Raw genomic sequence first — 12,197 nt, 5'->3', positions numbered from 1 at the left:
CTGGTTGGGTAACTATAGTTGGGTGGAGATTATTCCATGCTTTAATTGTGCGGGGGAAGAACGAATTGCTGTATACATCTGTCTTTGTAGCTGGGATCACAAATCAGATCGAATGCCCTCGTCTGCTCCTAATTGGTTTGGGTTTGGTGTAGGTCTTGTAGTCTATGTCGAGCTGACCATTTAACATTTTGTAAAAACAGGTCAAACGGTGAGCTTCACGTCTGTCTTGGAGAGGGTTCCACCCCAGAGAATTCAGAAATTTGGTTACACTCGCTTCTCTCTCATAGGTGTTAGTAACAGATCGAGCTGCCTGTCTTTGGACACGTTCGATGGAAGAAATGTTTTTATTTGTGTATGGGTCCCATGCTGCAACGGCGTAGTCCAAATGAGGTCTAACGAGGGTGAAGTATAGCTTCTCCTTGACAGAAGTTGAACAATGATGAAAGTTGCGCCTCAGAAAGTTTAGGCCACCTGTTGCTTTCAACGTTGCATGATGAGTTTGACCATTCCAACGCAGATCATTCTGCAATTTGATGCCAAGATACTTGGTTTGTTTGGATTCTTCAAGGGTCCGTTGCTTTTTATTTATATGACTGACTTGGCAAATGAAATTCCTCGTATATTGCAAAAGATACTTGGTTAATAAAGTATTATTGTGATTGTAAACAGAAGAATTGCAGGTGAACAAATTCCAAAGGGGTTTGGGGGCTTCTTTTGTGCATGATTTGGAAAATGTTAGCAGGCAACTGCATTGTGATTCAGAAGGCAAATTACATGTTTGCCTTATTTTAAGGTTGATTCAATTCCTATTGTGAATGGATAAAGAAATTAGATCTATATATGAAGTTTAGAAAAATGAGCAGAAATCTTATTGAAACATATAATATCATGAGAGGGCATGACACAGTAGTTGTCAATATGTTTCCACCAGTGGGAGAATAGATACAAAATTAGGTGATGCTCATTTCAAACTAAGGTCCATAAGAAATTCTTAAGCCTCTCAAATTATTTAACCTGCAGGCATATAGAGGCTAGATCATTGGGGTTTTAAAAAAAAAAGAGAATGCAGATAAAAAGTTCAGGGATTTTAGGCGAGAAGAGGTTCGTGGCTGTATTCTTTTTTTGACATCAGAAATTTGATTTTTTCACATGCGTTTTTATTTCTACAATAACTATTTTCACACACTATAAAATATTAATTGGATTTTATAGAAATAAATATCATTTCATTAAATGTACCCATTAAGACTCATTTCAAATCCAGGACACATTGTTTCTGTGCGAATAAGTAACATGTTATGCCAAGCTCTTAGATTTTGGGGATTTTACTCATTTCATAATAGCATAATTTTCTTCAGATTATAGTAGGAATGCCCCTACCTCATGGGATATGAATGGAGCTGCTGGTAATCATTCTTATTTATCTTTGAGCAGGTAGTGAGAACTTTTTTTTAAATTCCACTGCTGTTCTCAGTGTATACTCGGCCAATTAGTGCTTTTTGGAAATCCTAGTTATTCAATGCACGGCAGTTGAGAAATGGCAAAATATATTTCCAAGTCGGCTGTGTATGACTTGAAGACGAATTTGCTAGTGGTACAGTATCCAGCCAATTGTTGCCTCTGTGCTTTTAAGTGGCAGTGTTTTTATGGCAAATGTCAAGCAAGCCTTGGAGGTTGCTGCTATCAATTTTTTGATGGTATGCACTACGGCCACACTTCATTGGGGGGACAGCAGTAAATGTTGCAGATGATTGATGGAGTGTCAATCATGCAGCCTGTTCTGTTCTAGATGAAGGCAAGGTTCAGTACGTTGGGAGATGAGATCATTCATCATTATGGTTAGAATTGCACTCATTCAAGCAGATAATAAATATCCTTTGAAACTCTGTTTTGAGGCATAAGTATTGGAAAAGGTTTATATGTCAGCAGTTATCTGCAAAGACCCAGTCTCCAATGTGATCTTGTAATTATAGTGATTAAGCCACTTTCTGGTCAATGATGAAATTCTGGCTATTGATAGCCATGAAAAAACTATGGAAGGTCAAGGGAAAGCAGCCAAACTTCGTTAAAGTGACTGCTGCACATTTACATCGCCCAAATTTAAAATGTTAAACCAAACATTTTAGAAATCACTTGAACTATTTTAAAAACAAACAACATAAGTCAAACATAACAAAAATTTGAATAATTTCAATCATTTCAATAAACAACTAAATTCCTCTATTCTTAGCTTATTTCCTTGTTTCTGTTCATTACCATGTAGATCCTGTCAGCAGATTTTTTACCGCAAGTTTAAGTAATTAAGCAAGCTAATAAAATGCATTTGGAATTCAGGAGCAGGGCACAGTTGAGAGCTCTTTGGCTTAAGTTGCCTAGCAATTTCAGAATATCCAAATTCATGCGAGAGTTGCAAACCAGCTGGCACTTAAGGAAGATAAGTGCTGGTAGATTCCCTTGAAACTGCCATAATTTCCTAGGGATTTCTGGCCCCGTGTATTCTTTAAAAATCTGGAACTTTGCCTGCAGCAAATGAAACATTCACAATATCCATTTACAAACTTTGCTTCCTGCATCATGATGTTTTGTTATGTTTCTCTATCACTAACAATTTACAATTATCTCATTTTCTGCTCTGATTCCATCTTGTATGTTCAACACATGAACAATCAGTGGGTAGTTTAAGTATACAAAATAGTGAACACTCTCTTGCGGTTTTCTCAAAATGGATCACGAAATATGGCTGCCTCAATCAACTCACATGTTTCTATGCCCTGTGAACAAATGCTAGAAATGATCAGAATTGATAATTAGTAACAATAATCTTCCTTCACTCCCACTTTGATACCTAGCCAGAAGCAAATTAAGGAGGATAAATGTGCATAAAGCAGTATGTAAACCATACATATTTGGCAGACCTGAATGCCAGGAAGAACACCAAATACTCCCACAATACTTAGTTACTGATAAATCTAATGATATTAAGTAACTAGAAACTTTGTTGTGCACAATATAGCTGAAGACAGGACCTTTGCCATTGGTCTGGTTGAGGTCCCTGGCTATAATGAACAAGTCTTTTGGATATTTCATTTCAAGGCTATTAGTGGTGGTGAGTAATTCATCCAGTGCATGTTTTACATCAACATGGGGTGGGATCTAGACTGATGTCAGGATAGCCAAAGTGAATTCCTATGGCAGGCAGTAGGGCCAGCACTTCACCATTACATATTCCAGGACTGGAGATCTGGAGCTCGTCAGGATTTCCATGTCTGAGCACCACAAGGAGTTGATTTGGAAGCAGACCTCTCTGCCCCTTAGCTAGCCGGAGGATGCTGTATGATCCATCAGTGAAATGAGAAGTATTCAGATTGTATGGAACAGTCAGATGAGGCAAGGTTGAGTCATATCTCAGTAAAACAGAGCAACTGCATTCCCTTAGTTCCCTAAAGTGGATAGGTATAGCTTTGAGTTCATCCAGCTTGCTTTCAATAAGTTGGTTATTTAAATACCTAGCCAAATTTCCTGTGTGACACAAAATGTGAAAAACACATTTAGGATCCACTATCAGGTACATAATCTTGACACTGAAAGGATACAGAGGCTATGTATGCAGGGCTCGAAATTAACGGTTGCCCGGGTGCCAATGACCACTGAAACTGCCGCCGGGCAACCTAAACGGCGAGTCATTTTGCCCGGCTTGGCAACTTGGTTTATACCGAAGATAGACACAAAAAAACTGGAGTAACTCCGTTGGTCCGGCAGCATCTCTGAAGAAAAGGAACGTGATGTTTTGTGTCGGCGACGGTTGTGGGAAAGATGCTAAGTGTGGCGTGATGGAGGGTCGGAGCTAAAGACGGGCAGCAGCGGCAACGGCGACGGCTCCATCTCCTCCTTCCGCACCCCGCCCGGTCTGTTAGCGGGAGCTGCTGCCACTCTGCCAACGGCGCTTTCAAAACAGACCCTTGGAGGAGAGAGTTGTCGGTCAGAGGAGGAAGTAGAGTGGGGGGGGGGGGGGGGGGGGGTGATTGGAGGAGGGAGAAGTGCCAAAACACTCTCGAAAGACCTGCACTGCAGCCAGTGCCGATCCCAGTCTCCGGCGCTGCAATCGCTGCCGAACTGCCACTGGACCACCCCCGTCCCCGCCCGAGCAAAGATCCTAGAGGAGCAAGATAGACAACTCCTCGAAAAACGCGTAGTATGACATGTGTGATCGTCGACGCCATTTTTCGAGGCATTTATTGGGCTTCCCCCACACTGTCATGGCGTCCTTATCTAAATTTCATCTCACTGCTCTGCTATCAAGTATTCTAATCGTAAATCTAAACGATCCGACCTGTCATTCTTTAGGTTCCCCAATAAAAAAGAAAGGTGAGAAAATATTTTTATTATTTTCAGTCGATATTCTGTCGTGAAAATGTTATTTTCTGTTCTCCCATCAACGGCCATTGGGAAACTGGGTTTGTCGGTACATTAGAAAGTTATTAGACTTATTTTTAATAGTTCTTTACTTACCATAATAATAAAGACAATTTTAACACTTCTGTACGTTTTTGGTTTTGTTCTTGTAAGGGATTGGTCTCCCCAATATGGCCCGCGGACACATTAGGTCCAGTGACCAGGAGATTTTTCGAGCTCAGATTCAAGTCCGAGAATGGGCGGCTGTTACCCATTATATTCCTCGAATTGTCAAGACATCACAAGCAAAGATCACAAGCCCGCCGTGAAGAAGGGTGCAATCAAATATTATATAACTCTGCTCTATCATCTTTGGGTGCAATGGTGGGTCGGGGGGTTCGGTGGCGGCAGCCGCAATCAAAGATACTAGTGGAGCTCTGCTCTATAATCTTTGGTCGGAATGGGACGGCTGCGCGTTATAATGTGCTATCGTTCCACTCTCCCTCCCCCCCCTTCTCCCTGTCCCCCTTCTCCCTCCCCCCTTCTCCCTGTCCCCCCCTTTCCCCTTCTCCCTCCCCCTTCTCCCTCTCCCCCCTTCTCCCTCTCTTCTCTCGATCTCTCTCTCCCCTCCTCTCGTTCTCTCGCTCCCCCTCTCTTCGCGATCTCCCTCCCTTCCCTCTCTCCCTCCCTTACCTCTTCGTGAGAGTTGGCAGCTCTGCTATGCCTTGGGTCCAAAAGAAGATAGAAAGAAAATACTTAATGGTCTTTGTAAGAAGATTTTAATAAGCTCTTCTACATTTAAGGTAAATTGACATATTAGAGGCAAAACGCATTTTCAATATACAGGTCTCTCCACACAACTGAAAACAATTGCATTTAAGTGATATATCATCCATTGTTCAGGCAAGTAGCACTAGGTTACAATAAACTTCCTACATATTCCAGGAATGCATCTCATAAAAATGGGAGAGGCTTAAATGCATTGTAAAATCATAAATCCATGTTGACTTGGACTAATCCTTTTACTGCTATTCAAATGCCACATTATTACATCTTTAATAATTGACTCCAGCATCTTTCACACCACCAAAGTCAGGCTAACTGGTCTGTAATTCCCCGTTTTCTCTCTTGCTCCTTTCTTGAAAAGTGGGATAGCATTAGCTATCCTCCAATCCACAGGAACTGATCGTAAATCTATTGATCGTTGGAAAATAATAGGAACATAGAAATTAGGTGCAGGAGTAGGCCATTCGGCCCTTCGAGCCTGCACCGCCATTCAATATGATCATGGCTGATCATCCAACTCAGTATCCCGCACCTGCCTTCTCTCCATACCCTCTGATCCCCTTAGCCACAAGGGCCACATCTAACTCCCTCTTAAATATAGCCAATGAACTGGCCTCGACTACCCTCTGCGGCAGAGAGTTCCAGAGATTCACCACTCTCTGTGTGAAAAAAAGGTTCTTCTCATCTCGGTTTTAAAGGATTTCCCCCTTATCCTTAAGCTGTGACCCCTTGTCCTGGACTTCCCCAACAACGGGAGCAATCTTCCTGCATCTAGCCTGTCCAACCCCTTAAGAATTTTGTAAGTTTCTATGATCCCCTCTCAATCTCCTAAATTCTAGAGAGTATAAACCAAGTCTATCTAGTCTTTCTTCATAAGACAGTCCTGACATCCCAGGAATCAGTCTGGTGAACCTTCACTGCACTCCCTCTATGGCAATAATGTCCTTCCTCAGATTTGGAGACCAAAACTGTACGCAATACTCCAGGTGTGGTCTCACCAAGACCCTGTACAACTGCAGTAGAACCTCCCTGCTCCTATACTCAAATCCTTTCGCTATGAAAGCTAACATACCATTCGTTTTCTTCACTGCCTGCTGCACCTGCATGCCTACTTTCAATGACTGGTGTACCATGACACCCAGGTCTCGCTGCATCTCCCCTTTTCCTAGTCGGCCGCCATTTAGATAATGTCTGCTTTCCAGTTTTTGCCACCAAAATGGATAACCTCACATTTATCCACATTATACTGCATCTGCCAAACATTTGCCCACTCACCCAGCCTATCCAAGTCACCTTGCAGTCTCCTAGCATCCTCCTCACAGCTAACACTGCCCCCCAGTGTCATCCGCAAACCTGGAGATATTCTCTTCAATTCCCTCATCCAGATCATGAATATATATTGTAAATAGCTGGGGTCCCAGCACTGAGCCTTGCGGTACCCCACTAGTCACTGCCTGCCTAATGAAGAACTCAACCATATTATGGTCACTCTTGCCCAAGGGGGCACGTACAACAAGATTGCCAACTAACCCTTCCTCATTACTCAATACCCAGTCTAAAATAGCCTGCTCTCTCGTTGGTTCCTCTACATGTTAATCATATGTATAAATATATATGTATGTGTATATATGCATGTATGTGTATATATGCATGTATATGTATATGTGTGTATATATGTGTGTCTGTATGCATATAAATGTATCCATATGTATGCGTGTGTTTGTATGTGTGCATATGTATGTGTATACGTATGTGTGTATGTGTATATATATGTATGTGTATATATGTGTGTGTATATATATATATATATGCATATATATATTATTACTATATAATTATATATATAATTGCCTTTATGGCTTATGTATATCATCTTACAAGACAAATAAATTAATAGTGATTATTTAAATCAAAGTTGCTTCTGATCCATGAGAATAAACTTAATTATCTCTAACTTGCCTCTCACACACAGACACACATTCATATAAATATATAAAATATGTATACGTTAAATTTAATTTTGTGCAGTGTGTGTTAAAGCAATACAATGCAAGGGAAACTACGCAAAGGAGGGGGCTGTTCCCGCTACAAGATACTCGAGGATCTTTGCTTTGGATCAAAGATTATAGTGGAGCTCTATAATCTTTGCTTTGGATCACAGCGTGTCGCATTGAAAAATGGCGGCCATGACGTTCCGTCACGTACTACACGCCAGTCCATTGGATTTCGAAGGAGTGGTCTATCTTGCTCCTCTAGGATCTTTGCGCCCGAGAGCCTCCACATGCCCGGGAGTGGCCAGAGGCGTCGGGAGTCAGATGGGCACGGCGCCCCCAGGCCCACAGCCAGCGCAGAGAAGCAGCTCAAAACCCAGCTCAGCTTTGCCTGTCCCGCCAGGTTAACCAGCAGCCATGTCTGGATTGAGACAGGGCTGTAGGCAAGACAGGCACAGTTGGACTGCATTTAGCACTGGATTGAGCTGAAATTACCGTTCACAGAAGCCGCCGAAGCTTCGCGCGTGTATGAGTGTGCACATGCGCGCGCGGCCGCCAAGATATTCTGTCCGCGGTCTCCTCCATATTTTGGTTGCGATTTATGTGCCTGACATGTGTTGTACTAGGAGCGCTGGCCTTCCTTCCCACCTCCTCTGCTCCTTCCCCTCTCTCTCTCTCTCTCTCTCTCTCTCTCTCTCTTACGCCCCCCTCCACTCCCCTTATCCTGTGATCCCTCCTCTCCATCCCGCACTGATCCCCGTTCCTGTCTCTATTCAGTCCTCACTGACATCCCCTGTGCTCCCCCCACCCCCCATCTATTTATCCTGCACTGATCTCCCTAGCCACCTCGCATTGATTCTCCTGCCACTCCCCATCAATCCTACACTGGTCCCCCAATTCATCCTGTACTGACACCCTTCCCATCCATCCTGCACTGCTCACCCCCTTCATCCTGCACTGCTCTCCCCCATCCATCCTGCACAGATCCCCCCCGCCCCCCCCCCCCCCCCCCCATTCAACCCCACTGACATCCCCCGCGCTCTCCCCTCATAATTTTACCTATTCCAACCAAGACTCACTAATTCCCCAGCCTCAATCCATCCAATCCACACCGATTCATACACCCCCCCCCCCCCTCCTCCCCCCCGACCCTATTGTGCTGGAAATGTCTTCAGAGTTAACATTGACTATGTTTGATAACGAAATGCAATCAAATATGTTTTAATTCCCAATGTTATTATTTGTTTTAATCCATAAAGATGGATTAATTAAATTTTGAACATGTGAAACATTAAAACCGCAGTGTTCGATTGTCACTGACACGTTATTACAGAATTCATTTTAATGGCAAATCAATGATGTTAATATGGAGTATCAGTACTGTAGTTATTTAATGAGCAACATTCACAACTATACGTTGGATTTATCCAGGTATTACTTCTACAGTCAGTCATATACATCACAAATTTTGTCGGGATATTTCAGTTGAAATTTTAAAGTTAATTCTGAAGTGGGAATGATGGAAAAAGCGTTTATCAACAAAAACATTTTTAAATGGTGCTTACAAACTGGGTATCTTCATTGCCACATACATCTAATCTGAATGTCTGGTAATGTGGCGTCTTGACACCTTTAAATATATTACCAAAAGAACATTTGCTGCATTTATGTCCTTTGGCCATCTCTTGTTAGTTAGCGTAATGTCAGATGGGTATAGTCAGTTTTGTCAGCTATTATCATAAAATGCCTTTAGAAAATTCCTTGCAACCTGTATATTTTGTTGTGGATAAATTATGTGGGAAGCGAGAGTGTTTCTGTACCAATAGCAATAACGACCCATGCTATGGCCATGTCATGATAATGTTCGGTCCTTCACAGAAAACATGCTTGTAGTGTGCATGGTTAAGAATATATGTTATCAAGGTCCAGGATTTATTGACACAGGTTGATCATACGCTGAATAATCCAACCACATTTTTGTTTGGATGTGGAAAGAAATAATAAAAATTGCGTTAATTGCAATGTGTAAAACGAGTTGAGATACCGTATTATAATTTTGCTGCATGTCATTGTGGCAAATCCAGGACAAATAGACTCAGAAATAGTTGCTTTCCGAAAATTATAACTACTCTTAATTCAAATTCACACATGCACTGACTTCACAGCCCAACACCCGGACTTCCATCTGTATATATGTATATAGCGCCGCAGAATTGTGCACCTATTCCCCCCCCCCTTCTCCCCTCTGTTTTTTGTTTTTCTGTTTCTTGTTTTTTCTACTAAATTATATATATGCACTGAGTACGAGCAGCTTTCAATTTCACTGTACATGTATAGTGACAATAAATGGCATATCCGCATCTATCTATATCTATATATCATGGCTTGATTGGTGAATATGTTAATTTGGGACTTTATTTGAAGCAGAAATAATATGTGAATGCATAATTCCGACTGGTAACTACGCACTTCGTCCGAGCACGCGTCATGCAAGCCATCTTAAATGACCACCTAAAATGTCATTTGGCAACCTAAAAAGATGCCAAGGTTGCCCGGCTGGCAACAGGGAAAAAAGTTAAGCGAGAGCCCTGGTATTCTGCAGCAGGATACTCAATTGCTGCCTTGAACCATCGTCAACTATCCATCTAAGTCAGAACTCATACTTGCAAGAGTAGTTCTGTACAACTGATAACTTTTAAGTATACTCCTTATAAGCCTCAATGAGTGTAGCTTTAATCCGTTAAGCATAAAGCAGTCGACTGCGCGGCCACCCTCATTACCAGGAAAAACATATTGCATTATATCTTCAACATAATGCTTTCAGTATGCATCATATATCAACTTGCTGGCAATAACTCAATAAAGCTTGAGCCTGGATAGAAAATATATTAATTGCACCTAGATTGCTAACATTTGCTTGGCCATGCACTGTACTCATTTGAGCTGCTTGTGGTCAGTAGGAGTTGCTGCCAGTTTATTGTTGCATATAATGGTTGAGCATTAACTTTCTTTGAAGAGAGAAGAAAGTATATTTGTAAGTCTTTTGCAATGTATCTGTGTGATGGACAGGCTATGAAAAATAACAAAAAATATAAAAGCTATGAAAAATCTATGTGCATGGCTGTTGTGTATAACAAACAAATATTGGACAGATTGAGCACAAACTTGCCTTGTTGTCAATGGATGAGATGTATTGATGTATTCAGTTACCTTGATTATGCATGTGACTTGGGACTGGGAACATAAATCCTAGAATTGACTTCACTAGCAACTTCATTTTACATTTAATCTCTAATGTGGATACCTTGCCCAAAAGATATGTGGGACATTTCTACTTTTCTCATCTTCTTTAACAAGGATTTCCAGTGTTTAACAAGGATTTCCAATGTATCATCTGATTAGTTACCGTGAAAATTAGCCCCTCTGTTTTAAATGATGGTGGCATGCTTTAATTCTGCACAGATTACATTCCATTTTTACACAGATGCTGAAATGACAATCTGCTATTGGGTTCAAAAGTGAAAACAAAATAAAACATTTCATTAATTTCTTGCATAAAGTTCAGTGGTGAGGAGAACTGGGACTGACTGATGTGGATCAACAGTACATCACAATTTCAGCCTACCTTTCAAGCAAGATTAAATGTTCCAGCTTTAAGATAATATTCCAGTGGGCTATTTATTCATAATTTATTCAGTTAGACACATGAACCTCACAACCCAGGACTAACTTTTATGGGTCAGAAATACACTTTTGTCTTACTATTTATCTTTATATCTATATACATAACAAACTCTGATCTTGTTATTTTATGGTTTGGCGGTCTTTCTATTTAGGCAAAAACGGTTCGCAATAGCGCTACAATTTGTAGTCAGTTTCGTTTAGATCGGTTGAATGTCGTAAAAGTTAGCGAGGTTTAAAAATCTTAAAAACCGCGTGTGCACAGATCGATCTCTTCTCCTGCCAGTCAGCGCCGTGCGGATTAGTCTCTTCCCCTGTCACTTCCCGGGACGGTCCGCCCCTTCCTGCACCATCGCGTCTATCTGGAGCTGAGGATGGCTGGCGGAAGTTTCCAACCAGACATTCGGAGGGACCCGGCCCAGCCCCGAGCAGCCCAGCCCCGAGCAGCCCAGCGTCGGAAACCCGACACAGTCCAGCCCAGAGTCGGAGATGTTGCCGATGTCGCAAAACGGAAAGCGGAGACTCTGATCCCGGCGGAGGAGAATGACCAGCGACCAGTGCCCGCCGTGAGTCCCCATCGCACTGCCAATTCCAGCCACTATCCCTCTGGTCCCCCTCACTGGTTCCTCCCCCCTCCCCATGATGCCCCCCCTCTCCCCCATGGCTCTTCCCCGTCTTTTCTCCAAGCTCACTCCACCCGTCCACACATCCCGCTCCCCCCCACAACCCCCCCCCGCCTACACCCCCTCTCTCCCCCACAACCCCCCCCCCCACCCCCCCACTCTCCCGCCCAAACCTCTCTCCCCACACCCACCCCCCGCACACATACACACCTCCCACAACCCCCCCCTCCCCGCAGAACCCTTCCCCACAACCCACTCCCACATCCTCCCCCTCTCTCACACCCCTCCCGCCCACACACACACGCCCTCCCCCACACCACCGTCTCTCTCTCCCCCCCCATCCAGACACACCCCTCCTTCCCCCCCCCCTATTCTCTCACCACTAATATACTGCAGAACACCATTGACATAGAACTAGTGCAAGGGTGATCGCTGGTTGGCATGCCTTCGGTGGGTTGTTGTATCTCTAAAAAGAGAACATTGATCGGAAACCAAATTGAATCTGCCTCACAAATAATGTAGCCACAAGTAAATCATCTCCTTTTAACCATTTATGAAATCTAAGTTGGACGATGATGAAATGCTGGCCATTTGCTTGGATGAGTGGAGTTCTAATAAAATGCAAAGGATTAACACCATCCAAGGCAAAAGGGCTTGTTTGATTAAAATCCCATCAACCAGCTGAATAATTGACTGTCTCAATGACTTATACACTGTTGCTCAG

General features: G+C 42.7%; 2 protein-coding genes across 5 annotated transcripts in view; one reads left to right on the top strand and one right to left on the bottom strand.

Moving 5' to 3' along the window:
* Positions 1-12,197, top strand: part of ikzf2 (IKAROS family zinc finger 2) — a 215,828-nt gene that overhangs the window by 46,692 nt on the left and 156,939 nt on the right. The gene's annotated exons all lie outside the window — the stretch shown is intronic.
* LOC129698888 (sperm-associated antigen 16 protein) overlaps positions 1-12,197 on the bottom strand; it is a 705,663-nt gene that overhangs the window by 619,296 nt on the left and 74,170 nt on the right. The gene's annotated exons all lie outside the window — the stretch shown is intronic.

The sequence above is a fragment of the Leucoraja erinacea genome, chromosome 7 (assembly GCF_028641065.1).
Source record: "Leucoraja erinacea ecotype New England chromosome 7, Leri_hhj_1, whole genome shotgun sequence".
Classification (NCBI taxonomy): domain Eukaryota; kingdom Metazoa; phylum Chordata; class Chondrichthyes; order Rajiformes; family Rajidae; genus Leucoraja; species Leucoraja erinaceus.
Note: the sequence above shows the minus strand (reverse complement) of the source record. Positions and strands in the feature narration are given on the sequence as shown.